We start from the raw sequence: 19,375 nt of genomic DNA on the forward strand, positions 1-19,375 counted from the left end.
GGGGCTGAAGACATTGCTTGTGTTTGTGTCACTTTCTCCATATCTGATTTGTCACCGATCAAAGTTGTAAGTATATTCAAAGGGCTTTATGATTTTCTCTTCACCAATCTTATTTTCCTGGAAAAGGTTTTTTCCCAGTTAACTGAATTACTTTTCTCCACTCTGTCTCACCACTTTTTTTCATGTATAAAAAACCCCAAAATGACTTCTGGTGGCCAGGGACTCCTTGGGAAAATGGAAAAGTCACCACAAATCCCATTTGGGAAAAAATCTGTTTTCCTTATGGAACCCATGGAATTAAAGGTAAACAAGTACCTCTCAAAATCTGTCTTTGTCTTCCAGCTATACTCGTTTGGCCCTAAAAACTGTTTTCCTGGCCCTGTTCTTAAAGGGCCTCACCCAAAGGCCAATAATCCAATTGGGAAATTAGCAAAAGAAAGATCTTATAACTACTGAATCTTCTTCTGGTTGTCTGTGTGGCTATATATGTATTAGGTGTGCAATGTCTATTTAAAATGATTTAATTAATAGGTCTAAGAAAAATAAACACTTAAATCAAATCATTTTAAGGAAAAGGTAAAAGCTGTGACCATTCAGTTCATGTGACTTTAATTTTTAAAACTTACTGGTATAGTAAAATTAGAAATGTCTTAAAAGTTGCTAGCATACATTTTTGTTTGCATTTTTAATCAAGCAATTTCATATTTATCTCTGCCAAATACTGTAACATGTCAAAACTTGGCATAGAGTTTACAAAACTATAACTCAGCCCCCAAAAGTAGTCTTTGCATGAGTAATTTTTTAATAAATAAAACATTAATATTGGTTTAATGAAAATAGCTACATCTTAAACTGTTTAGTAAAATACCCTAACTTCTAATATTGTGGCCTTAGGCAGTCTAGACCACAGACATGAAAGAAGATTGTCTTGGGAAAAAACTGTTATCTTTAATATTTTTAAAAAAGAATTTATATTAAAAAGAATCTTGGCCAGGAGCAGTAGCTCATGCCTGTAATCCCAGCACTTTAGGAGGCTGAGGCGGATGGATCATGAGGTCAGGAGATCAAGACCATCCTGGCTAACACGGTGAAACCCCGTCTCTACTAAAAATACAAAAATTAGCCAGGGGTGGTGGTGGGGGCCTGTAGTCCCAGCTACTCGGGAGGCTGAGACTGGAGAATGGCATGAACCCAGGAGGCGGAGCTTGCAGTGAGCAGAGTTCGCGCAACTGCACTCCAGCCTAGGCGACAGAGTGAGACTCCATCTCAAAAAAAGAAAAATAATAGAATCTTATATGATAAATTCTTATCCTAAAGTAAATTAACTGGTTGTTTAAAAAAAGGATGTTTACAAGTCAGAAAGTTGAAGCACGTCAAAAATTGCCTGTCAAAGTCATAAACAAATTTATAAAAGATAATTTATGCAAGAAATGTTGTACAATGTAATCATAAAAGAAATTCTGTGTGTAAACATATTGGCTAAAGTTGTAGGGGTATCATCCAGATTTTCTGTAAATGAAGCATTAAAATAAAGCACAATGGGTTCTTTTAAAGCACTAACCCGCTCTTTAACAAAAAATGTAAAGGATTAAAGAAGGTCTATGAAAATCTTACCTTATGGTGAAACATTAACACTGGGTAAATATGTCTACAAGGCTTTATTAAAAATTAAATTTAACATTAAAGGCACACTAATATAAAGGTAAAATTTGGCTTATTTGGTATAAAATCAAACAGGAAACATTCTCAAATATAAAATAATGTTTGGCTTTCTTTGGGCTATATTTGTATAAAGATGTTATTGGTATGTGTTCCAAAGTTATGGGAAACTTCTATAACTCTAATGTATCTTAGTGTGTGTTATCAGAAATAATTATCATGTTAAAATTATTGTGTGCCACAGAGGTAACAAATATCCTTGTCAATTATGTCCTTAATTATGGCTACCCTAAAACTTTTTGTCATCCAGAAACAATTGTTATCTTGTTTTGATCCTCTTTAAAACCTGGTATTATAATCAGCTATAAAGTTCTAACAGATACTCTTAAATGCAGATTTCTAATAACTTTAAAGATTGTAACATCAAAATAAAGGAAAAACATTCAGAACTCTTAAAAAGCTAACATGTTAATATCAAGAGGGACAAAAATTAACTGCATAAACTAAACTAACAGGAAACTGGAGTAATCTTTTTAACATTTTACTTAAAATATTCCTAATCCTTTGTTTTTCAATGTCAAACTTTTCTTTTAAGCTATTGACAGCTCTTAACAATTTAGTGTACTCCCATAAACAAAATTTAAAGCATGCTTATTAGGCTGGGCGCGGTGGCTCAAGCCTGTAATCCCAGCACTTTGGGAGGCCGAGACAGGCGGATCACGAGGTCAGGAGATCGAGACCATCCTGGCTAACACGGTGAAACCCCGTCTCTACTAAAAAAATACAAAAACCTAGCCGGGTGAGGTGGCGGGCGCCTGTAGTCCCAGCTACTCGGGAGGCTGAGGCAGGAGAATGGCGGGAACCCGGGAGGCGGAGCTTGCAGTGAGCTGAGATCCGGCCACTGCACTCCAGCCTGGGTGACAGAGTGATACTCCGTCTCAAAAATAAATAAATAAAAATAAAAAATAAAGCATGCTTATTTCTCTTTACTTAATTTTCTCCAAAAATTTAAAAACTATCTGTAAGTACTCTTAAGTTATGGCAAAATAGTTACTTTCATAAGTGCAGTAAAAATCTATTTTATTTTGTAATAGAACACACTTTTAAAAACTGGTTATTTTTACCAGGGTTTTAACTTAAATAGTATACTTTCCTTTAAAAAATCAAACTTGACTTATAAAGCCAATGCCCTTGGGAAACGGGCCTCATATTTTGTGTACACAGTCCCTGTACAGGGTTTCTGATCTGTGGTAAGTAAAGAATGTCACTTTCTGACAGGCCGGGAACCCCAAGTTGTCTTGGAAACTCAAAAAAAAAAAATTCACCCAACTCATAAATATTTAATGTTATAAATCCATGGCTGGGCTTGGCCTTAAAAAGGTCTTATCTCAAATTATTTCTACAAAACAAAGTTCCATCAAAGCCAATTTAAAAGGCCTATGTAACAAATAAGTATTCTTGCTGCACTGTATGCAAATAAGTAAGCCATGTATAATAAAGCAAACCAGTCCTACAATGATTTGTCTTTTAATAAAAATGGAAAACTGGAAAAAAAATTATGTTTCAAGAAATACAGCACACCTGTTGTTAAATTCTAGTATTGCCTAATGTTTTTCAATTTTTATTATTTTCTACTGTTTAAATTAAATTCTAATTTTTCTGGCTACAAGTTTCAAAAATAAGCTGTGCTTTCTTAAAGCCCTATAAACTAAATGTTTCAGCAGGCACTGCCTCTAAGCCCCCCAACCATCACAAGAGGAAATCTCTTCACTGTTGGCACTGACAACTAATAACTGAGGGTGCCTGGAATCCTTCGCCCCCCACGTCTAGTGAGTCTACAAAACCCAGGGTAATTAAAACTGTATTTGTTACAGGAATCAACTCCTAAATACAATCACACTCAAGTCAAAGCCTGGAAAGCTGAGAAAGCAACCCCTAACAGCCCAAAAATAGTCTTAAATATCAATGTAAAAAAATAGGAAATCCTAAGATAAAAATCACTAAAAAAAAAAGTAACTAAGTAAAAACTACTCATCTTACTCAGTGTCACCCCTACTTCATCAAATACTTTTTGTCATTCCTACCTCCTCTCTTTTTAAGCTAAATATTAAAACTTTTTAATGGAAATTATTTACTACGCCACCCTTGTGGAAATTGCTTTACTCACTCTGCTATTTGCAGTAAAACTGTATACTGTGGCACCCTCAGGGTGCAATATCAAACCAAAAAAATCACAATGAATGTAGCATTTTGCTTAATTATTATCCTCATAGCAGGAATAATGGTTACTACAAAAAATAACACATGGGCCTTTCCAAACAAGTGTCTCTGCCTCTCATTAGTTAAAAATGTTCTTTCTATATCAACCAATTGGGCCTAGTAAAAAAACTCTGCTAAAAAGCTTAGGGGGAAAAAAAAAAAGCTATACACGCCTGTAGTCCCAGCTACTCGGGAGGCTGAGGCAGGACAATCGCTTGAACCCAGGAGGCGGAGGTTGCAGTGAGCCAAGATCATGCCACTGCACTCCAGCCTGGCAACAGAGTGAGACTTCATCTCAAAAACAAAACAAAACAAAAGAAAAAAACAAAAAAAAAAGAGCTAAGAAAATGTCAAAACAACAAAATCAATTCTTTTTTAAAAACAAAATCATAGCATGGGTCATTCCATTTCTGGGAATAAGCCTAGAACTAATGTTGTTACCCTGCCTAATTAACCTTTTTCAAGAATTTTTAACTAACAGAATCATGGCCACTTCACATACAACTACCCAAAAACATCTACAGATGGCATTGTTCCTACAGTCAACCAAAAACCAAAAAACTCTCTATCCCTTTGTCAGCAGAAAGTAGGCAAATAAAAATATTTTTAAAAAACACTGTTCCTCATCCTTTTTATAACTATAGGGTCTGGATTGACAACGCAGGAGCATTGCCATCGTGGACAAGCACTTCATTTTAAAATTCACCTTAATCAAAAACCACCTAAATCCAAAGGGCATCAGCCTAATGGCTAAGGTCAGCATTACCATAAACCACAAATCACATCTCCCACCAAAAACATTCCAAACTCCTCCCCAAAACCAGAGACATGCTAGCCCTGGCCAGAGCAAGAGCAAGAGATACGGGAGGGACCATACACTTTTAAACAAGCAGATCTCCTGTGAACTAACTGAGCAAGAACCCATCTAGCACCAAGGGAATGACGCCTAACCATGTATGAGGGATCTGACCCCATGATCCAATCACCTTTCACCAGCTCCCCCGTCAACCCTGGGAATCACATTTCCACATGAGATTTGGAGGGGACAAACATCCAAACCTTGTCAGTGGGCCAGTGCACTGTCCAGTTCTGCCTAGCATACAGGAGAGGCAGCAAGTGTTCAGCCACCAGCCTCCTCCTATCACCTCCAGCTCCCACACAGTTCTCCTCCCACATCTCACACTCCTCTGGCACCCAGTTCAAGAGGGGGCCTATGCTGTCCCACAGAGCATCCTTAGTCCACACTAAGTGAGGGTGACTGTCAACCAAAGTAGCCCAGCCCGTCCAAGTTAAAGCCATTCACACGGTTCAAACCTGTCACAAGGAGGAGGGGATGAGAGAGACTGGGGAGAGACAGCCAAGGTTTGGGGTGTCCATTGCCACTAGACCCTGAACCCCATTATGGGAGTAGATGCACCTCTGTGGCCAGGTGCAGGCAGAGGGCCAGAGAGCAAACAGGTGAACTGAACTTGCTCAGGACCCTCATTAACTCTCCCTTCGTAGGAAGATGACCATCCGAGGATCAAATATTTCTGAAGGGAGGTGTTGGCCATGATGTTGAAGCTTCAGGGAAAAGGCCATCTGGCCATCCACATCCCAAGGTCTTTCCCTGATAGTGGGAAGTGGCCCAAAGAGGCCAAAGATGCAGGGACCATGGGAGAGAGCCACTTTCAACTCACACATGGCCTCTTTCCAGGACAGCCACCTCACAGACCCAGAACCTTGGACCACCTGCCCTCCCCAACAGTGAGCTCCCACACTGCACCCAACATCTATACAGTGACATCCCCACACCCATACTCCCCACAGGAAAGTACCCCACAGGAAGGAAGTGTCTTAAAATCCTAAAGGTCTAGTTTCTCTTTCCCCAAAATGTGACCTGCTCATACTGTACTTTCATAACCAAGGGAGAACACTTGGGGAAATGTTTTGAAAGACTTCTTTGAGGGTAATTTTTTTGGTCATTTATCTGAAGATTCATCTGTCAAAATTTATAAACAAAGAAGAAAAACAAATGTAGTCTCTAGCTGGGCACCCCAGGATACATGGAAGGTGATGTTACAGACATATTTATTAGACTCTAGTGTCCCTCAGTCTGGAGGCAATGTCCTAAAGGGAGAAGAAGAGGGACTGCATGGGTTAAATTGTGTCCCCCAGAAAAGATAGGATGAAGTCCTAAACCCGGCACCTCAGAAGGCAACTTTATTTGGAAATCTGATCTTTGCAGATATAGTCCAATTTAGATGAGGTCATGAGGATGGTCTCTAATCCAATATGACTGGTATCCTTATAAAAAGAGGGAATTTAGCACAGACACTGACATGCACAGGGGGAAGACAATGGGAAGAAACACAGAGAGAAGGCGTGTGGATTGATGCAGCTACAAGACAGGGAACACCACCGATTGCCAGCAAACACCAGAAGCTAGGAAGGGGCAAGGACAGCTTTCTCTTGATATGGAATGAATATTTATGTTACCCCCAAATTCATATGTTGAAGCCTTAACAGCCAGTGTGACTATCTGGAGATGAGGCCTCAGATGAAGTAAAGTTAAATGATTTCATAAGGGTGGGGCCATGACCCAATAGTGTTAGTGTCCTTATAAGAAGAGATATCAAAGAGCAAGCGCATTTTCTCCATGCATGTATTCTGAGAAAGGCCATGTGAGGACATAGAAGACAGCCTTCTGCAAAACTGGAAGAGACCCCTCACCAGAAATTTAATTGGACACAGCTTTGATCTTGAATTTCCAGCCTCTAGAACTGGGAGGAAATAGCTTTCTGATGTTTAAACCATCCAGTTTATTGTATTTTGTTATGGTATCCATAGCTGACCAACATACTTCTGCAGATTTTAAAGGTAGTGTGGCCCTGTCAACTCCTTGATTTGGGGCTTCTGGTCTCCAGAACTGTGTGACAATAAATTTCCATTGTTTCAGCCACTCAGTTCTTGTTATCTAACAGTCCTTGCAATCTAATGCAGTAACTCAGGAAAGGTGATGATATCCTTTAGCTATTTGTCCCCTGTAAATCACATGTTGAAATTTGATCCCCAGTGTTGGAGGTGGGCCTGGGTAGGAGGGGTTTAGGTCATGTGGGTGGATCCCTAATTAATGTCTTGGTGCCATCCTTGTGGTAAGGAGTTAGTTATTGATTGATTAGTTCCTGATATTGAAAACAGTCTGGCAGCTCCCTCCCCTCTCTCTTGCTCCCTTTCTTATCATATGATGTCTGCTCCATTTCACTTTCCACCATAAGTGGAAGCTTCCCAAGGCCCTTACCAGAAAGAGATGCTGATGCCACGCTTCTTGTCCAGCCTGCAGAAACATGAGTCAGATAAACCTCTTCTCTCTATAAATTACCCAGCCTCAGGTATTCCTTTATAGCAACACAAATGAACTGAGAAAGTGGCACCCAAGGATTATATGTGGACCTTTCAGGGATTCCTGGAGAGTCAGGGCTGAGCCCTTGGCCAGCAAATCACATGAGGCACAAGCTCTGGAGTGAGACAGACCTTGGCTCAATCCCAGATCCACCATATATACTGGCTGAGTGATCTTTAGCAAGTTGCTAAACTAACCACTATTGTTCATTTTTTCCACAGATGAACAATAGAGATAATAGTTGCAAGTATTCGTGGTCTGCTACAAGCATTAACACAGATGATACATTTTTTAAAATGCATTCAACAGTGGTGTTTAGTTGTTGTGATTGTTACTATTATTAGGGCCCACCTGCCATGGAATTGCCACAGTTACTGTAGGTGGATTTCTCCCATTGCTTTCCCTATATGGGAAGGAGGTTGCCCAACTTCCATGAAAGTGATTCCCAGTCCCTACATCTCAGCAGCTCCTTCAGATACTGAATTTCTGATGATTCTCAGGACAACACTTCAAGGTTGGAGGTTACAGATTATTATCCCCATGCAAAGGTTGAGGAGATTGCATTTCAGCAATACCAAGAGGTTTTTTAATTTTCTTAATTTTAATCAGATTATACATCCATGGTTTTTATTAAAGGAGGGGGAAATTAAGGAGATTGAAAATGAAGTCTTCCTCCTGTCTCTGACTCCCATTGCCTGGTTCTGGTTCCTAGAGGCAGGCACTATTATCAGTGTCTTGTGTTACCATGCAGAGATAGTTTATGCACTGACATGCACACATGTGAATCTCCACATACACAAAACACGCTATGTGACTGTCCTGTTCTTTGCCTTTTCTCAAAGCAACATTTGTTGGATCCCACTCGGGATCTCTACACCTGGCTGTGTCTTGTGTCCTGTCTGCTTACTGTTCCTTGTGGGGCTCTAAAGCTCTTCTGCTTCTGATATTTACATTGTTGCTTGACACCACAAACAGTGTTGCAATGAATACCCTTATATTTGTTTCTTTGCACCCGTGGATGTGTATATATTAGGGAAAATCATTGGGGTGGATCTAATATATCAAAGGCAAACATACCTAAACTTTTGATTGATATTATTACCTCCAAAGAGTGTTAGTATCCATATTCCTACCAATAATATTTAGGTTTCTCACCAATACATAGTGATCAAACTTTTCAACCTTTGTCAAGCTGATAGGAGAAAATATCTCCTTATGGTATGAATGGGTATTTCTTCTATAAATGAGATTCAACATTGTCATTTTAGATTACTAAGTCATTCTTACTGCCTTTTTGTGAACTATTAGCTAATGTGCTCTATCCATTGGGTTTTTTTTTTTCTGCTAGTTTCTAGGAGTTACACATATTTTAAGAAAATTAGCCTTTTTTCTAACATAATACAATTTTTTTAGTTTATTTTTCAAATTTACCTACCGACTATTTGCAATGCCAAAATGTTATTAGCATAAAGTCCAATGTATCCATTTTTATGGCTTATTCTTTTTGTATCTTGCTTTAAAAGATAGTCCACAATTCAAAAGTAGGTTTTTAATTCTTTCTTGTTTTCTTTAAGTACATATATAGTTTTAAATTTTATGTTTACTCTTAGATACATCTGAAATTTATTTTGGAGTCAACTAAGTGACATAGTTGGCTGGTGTCACCCGTCTGTGACATGACTCTGGTTTCACAGAGTGATGAAAAGTTTGGACTTTAGAGCCTGTGAGAATTAAGTCCAGGTCCTGTATTTTCTGGCTGTGTGAACTACAGCAGCTATTTAACCTCTCTGACTTCAGCTCTCTCATATGTGATATGAAAACAAGAAAATGCTTACTTCATTGAAATCTTCTTTGGGTTTAAATAGAGAAAATGTTGCAGTACAGTGTTCAGTAACTGTCCTATTAACATGAGCTGCTCTCTATGTCATGATGAGTATTACTTCACCAAGCCCACCTGGAATCAGAACCAGGTGTTCCCAGCTTCCAGGCTGGTATCCATTCCTCCGCAGCAGCCGCCCCTCTCAGGGGTCCCCTCCTGGGTCCAAGGATGAGTCCTAGATGGTTAAATCTTTCTGGATTAAATCCTATAAGTGGCTGCAGAGTGTCAAGCTCCACTCAAGACCTTCTTGTTTACCAAAGCCTTGAGTTTAAAAGGAAGTTCATTGCTGTGTCCACACAGACCATCATCAATTCCCATATCACCAACGAGCTAAGAATATCTTTGTAGGGGGGAGAGTGGTAAAGATGGGTGGAAGTTCTGGGTGCAATGGCTCACACCACCCGTAATCCTAACACTTTGGGAACCACAGGCCAGGTGATGGCTTAAGGCCAGGAGTTCAAGACCAGCCTGGGAAACACAGTAAGACCCCATTTCTACAAAAAAATTTTTAAAAATGAAGAAAGAAGAGATAACTTTTTATTTCAAGTGTGAACCAAAAAATTATATTATTAACCTTATTGGGTTTATCCATTTTCGCCTTTCTTTAGTAGGTTGTTTACAACATAATTATATGTTACATTGAAAATTATACATGGTGTGGAGCAGCTTCAAGTAAAAATTCAGAATGTAGCTTATCCCAAAGGAAAGCACTTTAAATAGTGTGTATCCTCCAGACAGTCATCTGTGTACCCACAAATACCATAGACCCTGTGATCACAGGGCATCTATTGGTAAATTCATTTCAGCATTCCTGCTGCCCTACAGAAGTATCTTTGATGCTCCCTTTGAACGAGTTATAACATCTTACTAGGCCCCTTATTAATCAATGAGTAAAATAGAAGTATTCTTTAACTCCTCAGTCAAGCATCCCATCCCTCCCTTTCAGAGTTAATTGTGTGGTTAAATATACAATTTTTGGTGCAACAATGGACACAAAACATAAGTGCTCTATTGAATGTAGGGCTCAAAAACACAGTCCCCTTTCTGAATGTGGGAAATAAGACAATTGGACCAGCTAGAGAGACAGCATTTCAGACTCCACAGAAGGACCTTCCTAAGGCATTTTCATGGATAATTCTGATCAAAATAATGTTTGTCTTTCCCCTTGCCAGCACTGAAAGAGGGATCACTGAGAAATAAGCGAGTCTTTTCTGAAAGCAGATAGGAAAAGGTCTGGCTGAGACTTTTATTAGCAGCTTCTAAACGTCACAGCTTCAGCAGACCTTCCTGAATGCAGTGTACAGACCACATTTCCATACACTGTGGGATGGGGGTGGATGTCTGATATGATTTGGATTTGTGCTCCCACCCAAAACTCATGTCAAAACGTAATTCCCAATGTTGGAGGAGGGGTCTGGTGGGAGGTGATTGGATCATGAGGGCGGACTTCCCACTTGCTCTTCCCATGATAGTGAGTGAGTTCTCACAGGATCTGGTGGTTTAAAACTGTGGGACCTCCCCTGCTATCTCTTCCTCCATCTTTGATCATGTAAAATGTGCCTACTTCCCCTTCCCCTTCTACCATGGTTGTAAGTTTCCTGATGCCTCCCCAGCCATGCTTCCTCTACAGCCTACGAAACTGAAAGTCAGTTAAACCTCTTCTTTATAAACTACCCAGTCTCAGGTAGTTCTTTATAGCAGTTAGAGAACAGACTAATACAATGTCTTTCAGCAGGTGGCCTGAGGGCAATGGCCCCTGAGATTCCTCTCAGGAGCAGAGGCAGAGAAAGCAGAGGCTCAGGTGGAGGGGCTGAGAGAGGAGGAGTCCCTTCCTCCCCCAAAGGCTGAGGAAGTGGCCACAGGAACATGGAAGGTCTTCTCTCTGAAGAAGCCTGAAACTGACACTGAGTGTCAGTGCCTGTCAGGCCACAGGATAGGACAGGACAGGATGGGGAGACAGAGCAGAGACCTTGATAGAGCCACCAGAGTCACCAAATCCCAGAGCCTCACTGCTGAGAAGGGACTCAGGGATGATCTGCCCAAGTCCCTGCTTTAACAGAGGAGGCTCTAGGGGCTAGACTTGTCCTGGGTCACACAGGGCAGAGCCACACCTGGAGCCCACTTTCCCCTACAGCCCAGGGCCTCCCCCTGCAGGACACGGTCCATGAGCTCTTCCACCCTCACCTGCCCTCCCTGGAGCTCTGCCGCACTGTGGTCTGAGCCCCCCAGGACCTGAGCAGCTGCCAGGGTCTCCACCCCAACTGCCCTCTCCCAAAAACAGGAAGCAGGTACTTTCAGTGGCAGAGCAGAGCAGGGACTTCTGGCTAGCAGAGGGTTAAACAGGCAGCCTGGACAGACTCTACTTCCTGGATGGGGGAACCAGGGAGAGAGGAGGCTCAGTCCTCAGGCTGCTAGGAAGGATCTACCCCACAAGGTGGATGGTGAGCACAGCCAGGAGGAAGATGAGGGAAGACTCAGAGAGGGAAGGAAGGCAGCAGGATCTCTCTGATCTACATAGATGCTAATCCTGAAGAAGAGAGAACAAGCCAGGGAGTGGTTGGTCATTTACAAGGTGGAGCTAAACATTCATTTAAGTTTTATAAAATTTCAAGCTCTGTAAACAACCTAAAGTATTTCTTGTTTGTCTGACATAGCCCCCATCAGCGCACTCACAAACCAACAATTCATGTTTGATGCCCAAACTGCACTTTTTGGTGCCATCTCCATTGTCTCATGTCTCTGTCTGGAGCCCCTAATGCAGAGATGCTTCTCCTCCAGCTCTCTGCTGGCAGACCCAGGGTGGGCATTCAGTAAGTGCTATTATAGTTATGGTCAGGGGGTCCCCACAAGTTGTGTACCACCCTCACCTGCAGCTGCCTGTGTCTCTGGGACGTTATCTGTGAGCTGACCCACCTCAGGTTCCCTCCTTCCCTTCCACACTTCCCCATCCAAACACACCTTCAGGAAGGGTATAAGAATTTAAGAATTATGATCACAAATTCCTCATCCCCACCTTCATCATCACTGCTTCACCACCCATCCCTCTCCCTGGGTCAAGGGTGAACTGGAACGGGGATAATCCAGAAACCACAGAAAAAGAATGCGTCCAACTCTGGAGCCTCAGGATTCCTAAGAGGACACAGAGCAATTTCACAGTGATGTTCCTTCCACAAACAGCCTCTGACCAAACTTCACTGCAAGGGGGCTTGTCTCATTCAGTACCACAGAGGTCAGGCCTGATGGAACAACCAATTTCAATTTCATTCCTTCCCAGTGGTTCCCTGAGGGATCACTTCCTTTGTCTGAACACAGATCTCCTACCCCTAAAATGAGAAATCCTAAGTCCTTTCTTTCTCTCTCTCTCTCTTTACTTCTTCCTTCCCCTTCTTCCATCCTTCATTTCATCCTTCCTTCCTTATTTTTCTTTGTTTAGTAATCTTCCAACCCCAGTGCCTATAAAGAAAATTCTACACAGTTAGACATATTTCCAGATAAATTGTAGAAGTGGAGAAAGCCTACATTTTGCTGCTGACAGGTCAGGGATCTAACTTCTTGCTATTGCAAAGTTCATTATTCCTTCAAGACCCCCTGTGTTACAAATGCTCTCTAATCCATTAGATTTCATATAATTACCTATAAGTTCAGTTAGTGTCTGGGATGTAAAAGCAAAAATTATAGCAAAACTTTCATCAAAATTCATTATCACTAGATCTTATTATTTTCTCATTTTAAAAATTAATTTTATTATACATGCAAACATGTAATTACTCATAAAATAACAAATGTCATATACAGCCTAGATTAGGACAGTTTTTCTTTCAGTTCACTTTTTGCTTAACTTTCTGTGTTCTCTACTTTCTCCCTCTCCATGTTTTCCTCCCCAATTTTATGCCCTTCTATAGCCCATGTTGGCAATCTACTGATTCCTTCCACATTTTCAGCATAGTCTTAGAAACAGGTTGGTTTATAAACACTTAAATTTTGATGGCAGCTTCTCCTTTTATAAAGTGAAGATTGCATTGTATTCAGTTTCCTGAATCTTGCTGATGGGAATCTATGCATCTTACTTCATGGAAGTTGAACATTCCTTCCAGATAACTAGAACATTTATTTTTGTAACCTCCATAATATGCCATGGAACAGATACTCCTCAGTTTGTTTAATTGTTCCTGAATTGATGGACCCATCTCATTTCTTTCCAGGGTTTTTCCTAGAACAGTGCTGTGATAAACATGGTTTCATCTGAGGGTCTGAGCAGCATTTCCGAGTGGAGGAAAGGCAACTCACAGGGATGTGAAGCACGCCCACTGTAGACACATTTTACCCAAATATAAGTTCTTTTTAACTTTTAAAATGAACACTAATGCAAACTACAAAAACAATTTTAAGGGTGAGACTTTCAAGGGCCCTCTCCTTTCTGATGATTTGCTTGGAGATCAGCCCTAGGCCCAGGCAGTGGGTGATGATTCTCTCAATGCAGCTAAGGCAGCCCTGGCTCAGGTTCCCAGCCTACTCACCAACAAAAAGAGTTTTCGTTCCTTTCATCTTGGGATTCCAACCAAAGATGTTGCATTTGTAAATCATAACAGAGTGGTTTTCTCTTTTTGTTGCCCAAGGACATCAGAACCTGAACAGCCCACCCGGTGGTCAGGACCCAGCAAGCCCAGCCCCGTCCAATTGCTCTCCCTTCCCAGGGACCCTGCCACTCACTGAGAAGGAGGCTGATAAATACTAGGAGCCCAGTCACCCAGCAAAAGGACCGGTTCTTGGAGCAGGGCCCCATGGCAGGGTGCCTGCTGGCCTGTTCAGCTGCAACAGAAACAGAAGAGGGGGAGAGGTAAGAAAAGAGGATGAGCTTGATCAAGGAGCCCTTCACACTCTTGCCCACTTCGAGGGCAGGGCCAGAAAGTTACTACTGGGAGACAGCCCACCAGTCTAGAGAAAGCCATTTAGCTCTTTCATCCTCTCCGAGTCCCTACAGTACCATACACAGTCAGTAAGAAATTGCAGAAGAAATAAAGACATAACCTCATTCTCTGATGTTCCTGGCAGTATATTAGACAGGCCCCCTTCTCTAAGGCACAGCCAGCTTGCTGTTTTCTCACACCCTCCCCTGACACTTACCTGCTTCCGTGGGGTCACAGCTCTGCCCCAGGTTGCCCTGGTCACCAGTGCCAGCCTATGGTCAGGCACAAAAGTCACCCTCTTGCAGTAGGGCTGGGCTATGCCATTCCGGAACTTGGTGACTTTCCTTTATCTCTATCACATATAATAAGTTAAATTAAATTCCTTTTTTGATTTTTCAAAAACTTCAACTCTCAGCTGCCTAAGTAAGAAGCTGTAAGCAAAAGAACAAATCTCCTGTGGAGAGTGTTAACTCCCCCACATCTCCAACACAAATATCAGCATTTACTTGTTGCAGGTGGCTATATGGTTTCTCAGCTCCCACTAGTGGTCATCACCTCTCCACAGGCTCATGACTCACTGCTGCCCTCAAAGCCACTCTCCCATCCCATTGTGTGGTCCCAAGCAAGTAACCTCAAGTACACTCTGCTCTCATCCAGAGCTGCTTTGCAGATTTCCAGGAGAGAGGATGTTCAAGATTGGCTTGATTCTCACTACTCCACCTGGTAGTGGGGAAGTTACTGCAAAAGGCAGTCCATGAGTTCTAGAGTTAGACACTCCTTCTTATGTGGAATCAAAATCTGGGCAGCTCATCTGCTGGCCACCCTCAGGGAAATGGGGATGAAGCTTCATTTGCACCCCACCCCTGCTGAGACCAGCTCAGTCGGGGAGACCCTAACCCAGTGGTGCTAGAGGAATTAAAGACACACACACAGAAATATCGAGGTGTGAAGTGGGAAATCAGGGGTCTCAAAGCCTTCAGAGCTGAGAGCCCCAAAAAGAGATTTACCCACATATTTATCAACAGCAAACGAGTCATTAGCATTGTTTCTGTAGATATTAAATTAATTAAAAGTATCCATTATGGGAAACGAAGAGATGGGCTAAATTAAATGAATAGGTTGGGCTAGTTAAACTGCAGCAGGAATACGCCCTTAAGGCACAGATCACTCATGTTGTTGTTTGTGGCTTAAGAATGCCTTTAAGCGGTTTTCCACTCTGGGTGGGCCAGGAGTTCCTTGCCCTCATTCCTGTAAACCCACAACCTTCCAGCTTGGGTCTTAGGGACATTATGGACATGTCCCAGTGCTGCAGAGATTTTGCTTATGGCCAGTTTTGGGGCCAGTTTATGGCCAGATTTTTGGGGACTTGCTCCCAACACACCCCCATGCCTACAGCTCTCCAAAATGAACTTATTTGAGAAGTGCTGGGCTATGAACACTATTTGTAAGGAAGGGGAATGCGAAAGACAAGCCTGCAGAGAGGAAACCAGCCCTGTGGCTGGAAGCCAGGAACCCTGGAGAGAGTCAGCAAATGAACATTCCACCCTGGCAAAACACCAGGGACATTTTAAAAATCCAGACCCATTTTACCATATACATGTAAGGGCCTAGTATCTAGAAAATACAAAGAACATTTATATCTCAACAGTAAAGAGACAAATAATTTAATTTGATGACAACGGATTTGAATAGGCATCAAAGGACTTATACAAATGGCCAATAAAATAATAAAAAGATATGCCACAGCATTAGTCATTAGAGATAAACTAGTTAGTAGAAAAGTTTCTAGAAAGACATGAACTATGAAAACTGACTCAAGAAGAAATAGAAAATTTAGGTAAACTTATAACAATTAAGATAATGAATTAGTAATGAAAACACCCCCACAAATTAAAAACAGAATGGCTTCACTGTGGTACTACACCAAATGTCTAATTAAAAATTAAGACCAATCCTTCAGAAATTCTTCCAGGAAATAGAATAGAAAGTGATATCTGCAACTCATTCTATAAAGCTAGAATTATACTGATACCAAAACCAAAGATACAAAAAGTAAATGATAGACCTATATTTCTTATGACTACACATGCAAAACCCCTCAACAAAATACTAGCAAACTGAATTCACCAACATATAAAAAGGATTATACAACACAACCAAGTGGGATTTATTCTAAGCATACAGAATTATTCCACATGCAAAATCAATCAATTTAATAGAAGATATGAATAGATAAAAGGGAGGGAGAAATACATGATTACTGCAGTCAAGGCAAAAAGGTATTTGACAAAACTCAACACATTTTTAATGAAGAAAAATAACTGAGTAAGTAAGAAGTGAGAAGAATTTCTTCAACCTGATAAATGACATTTATGTAAAATGTGCAGCTAACGCAATACATAATGATTAACTGTAGAAAGCTTTCCCCCTAAATTCAAAACAACACAAGGGTGTGTGCTTGTAACATTTGTATTCAAAATTGTACTGTAGGTTCTAGCCAGAACAATTAAGTAAGAAAAACAGTTAGAAGGTGCCCAGATTTGAAAGGAAGAATTAAAACTATCTTTAATTAAAATGACATGATCTCATATCTAGAAAATTCAAAAGAATTTACAAGAAACTATTAGAGCTCAGAAACAAGTTCATCATGGTTAAAAAATGCAAGATAAATGTAAAAAATACTGGTATAGTTTTATATACTCACAATCAGCAATCAAAAATGAATTAAGAAACAATTCCATTACAATAGAATCAAAAAGTGCTTAGGAATAAATTAACAAGAGAAGTGCAAGACAAGTGAACCAAAAAATGCAGAATATTGTTGAAATAAATTAAAGTGGACTTAAATAAATGGAAAAACATGCTACACTTATGAATGACAAGATTTAATATTGTTAATATGGCAATATTTCCTAAAATCATCTACAAAATCAATGCAATCCCTACCAAAGTCCAGCTGGATTTTTTGCAGGAATTGACAAACTAGTCTGGAAATTACTATGGTAGTGCCAAAGGAATAGCCAAAAATTTTGAAAAATAGAAACATATATGGAAGATTCACACTTCACAGTTTGAAAACTTACTACAACACTGAAGTAATCAAGACAATGTAGTACTGACATAATGATAGACACCTGGAATAAAATAGAAAGTGTGGTAATACACCCATACCTCAATAATCAATTGATTCTCAACGAGGATGCTAAGACAATTTAATGGAGAAAAGAATAGTGTTGAATAGTGTTGTCAAAGAATGGTGCTGAGAAAACTGAAGATATACATGTGAAAGAAGATATACATGTGAAAGTCTTTAGCTCAGACCATTATCAAAAATTAATTCAAAATGCATTAAAGACATAGTTATAAGAGCTAAAACTAAGAGCTACTTCTTCAAGGTAAGTAAAAATATTCATTTATTAGACAATGGTCTCTGAAGTAAAACACCTAAAACACAAATAATTAAAGGAAAAAAACAGATAAGTTAAACTTCAATGAAATGAAAAATTTTAGTACATCAAACAACACCATCAAGAAAGTGAATGATGACCCAGAGAAAGGGACAAAATATTTGCCCATTTTACCATATACATGTAAGGGCCTAGTATCTAGAAAACATGAAGAACATTTATACCTCAACAATAAAAAGACAATTTCTTTCATGACAAAGGATTTGAGTAGACATCAAAGGACTTATATAAATGGCTAATAAAATAATAAAAAGATATGCCACAGTTTTAGTCATCAGAGAAAAAATCAATCCAAAATAAGATACCACTTCATTTCCACTAGGATGATTATAATAAAAAACACTGGACAATAATAGCAGGAAAAAATAAAGCCATCATTTATTGCTGGAGGGAATATAAAATAATTCAGCCACATTGGAAAACAGGTTGGAAGTTTCTCAAAATAGTAGTAATAGAGGTACCATGTGGTCCAGAAGTTCCACACCAAGTTAAACAGCCAACAAAATTGTAAACATGCTCATAGAAACACATGGCATTATTTATAATAGTCAAGAAGACAGAACAACTGAAATGTTCATCAACTGAAAAATGGATAAATGAAACATGGTATAACCATACAACTGAATACTTGATTTTTCTTCTATTTACTTTGGTTGGATTTGCTGTTCTTTTTCTAGTTTCTTAAGTCTCAAGGTTAGGTTACTGATTTGAGATCTTTCTATTTTAATTTAGGCATTTATATCTATAAATTTGCCTCTATTTAATACTTTCAACATATCACATTAAGTTTTGGTGTGTTGTGTTTTTAGGATTTTTTATCTTAAAGTATTTTCTAATTCCATTGTGATGTTATCTTTGACACTTTGGTTGTTGAAGAGTGCATTTTTATATTTCCCAGATTTGTGATTTTTCCAAATTTCTTGCTGCTGTTACTTTCTAATTTCATTCTGTTGGCTTTGGAAAACATACTCTGTGTAACTTCATGCTTATTAAGTTAATTGAAGCTTGTCTTATGACCTAATATATTGTCTTTTCCCAAGTATATTTCATAAACACTTGAGAAGAATTTGTAATCTGCTCAGTAGTTAGAAGAAGTTCAATAGATGTGTATTAGGTCTAATTGTTTTTTGGTATTCTATTGTCTTCTATTTACTTGATAAACAACTGTCTAGATGTTCTGTCCATAACAGAAATTGTAATATTAAAGTCTCCAACAAATATTGTTGAATTGTCTATTTGTGCTTTCACTTATGTCCATTTTTGCCTCATAACTATAGGGCTCTGTCGTTACATGCATATATGTCTATAATTATTACAGCTTCTTAATGAATTGACCCTACTATTATTACTATTTTTTTATGAGAGGAAATCTCACTCTGTTGCACAGGCTGGAGTGCAGTGGCATGATCTCGACTCACTGCAACCTGCACCTCCTGGGTTCAAGCAATTCTCCTGCCTCAGCTCCTGAGCAGCTGGAACTACAGGCATGCGTCCACCATGCCCAGCTACTTCTTGTATATTTAGTAGAGACGGGGTTTCACTCTGTTGGCCAGGCTGATCTCGAACTCCTAACCTCATGATCTGCCTGCCTTGGCCTCCCAAAGTGCTAGGACTACAGGCGTGAGCTACCACATTTTGCCTGACCCTACTATTATTATACAATACACATCTTTGTCTCTAATAACAATTTTATCACATTCTTTCTTGCATAGTATTATTAAAGCCACTCCAGTGGTCTTGATTAATGCTTTATGGCATATCTTTTTCCATCTTCTTATTTCCATCTATCTGTCGCTCAGTAGGCATCATATAAAATGATCTT

Source organism: Macaca fascicularis, chromosome 1 (genome assembly GCF_037993035.2).
Source record: "Macaca fascicularis isolate 582-1 chromosome 1, T2T-MFA8v1.1".
NCBI classification, from domain to species: Eukaryota; Metazoa; Chordata; class Mammalia; order Primates; family Cercopithecidae; genus Macaca; species Macaca fascicularis.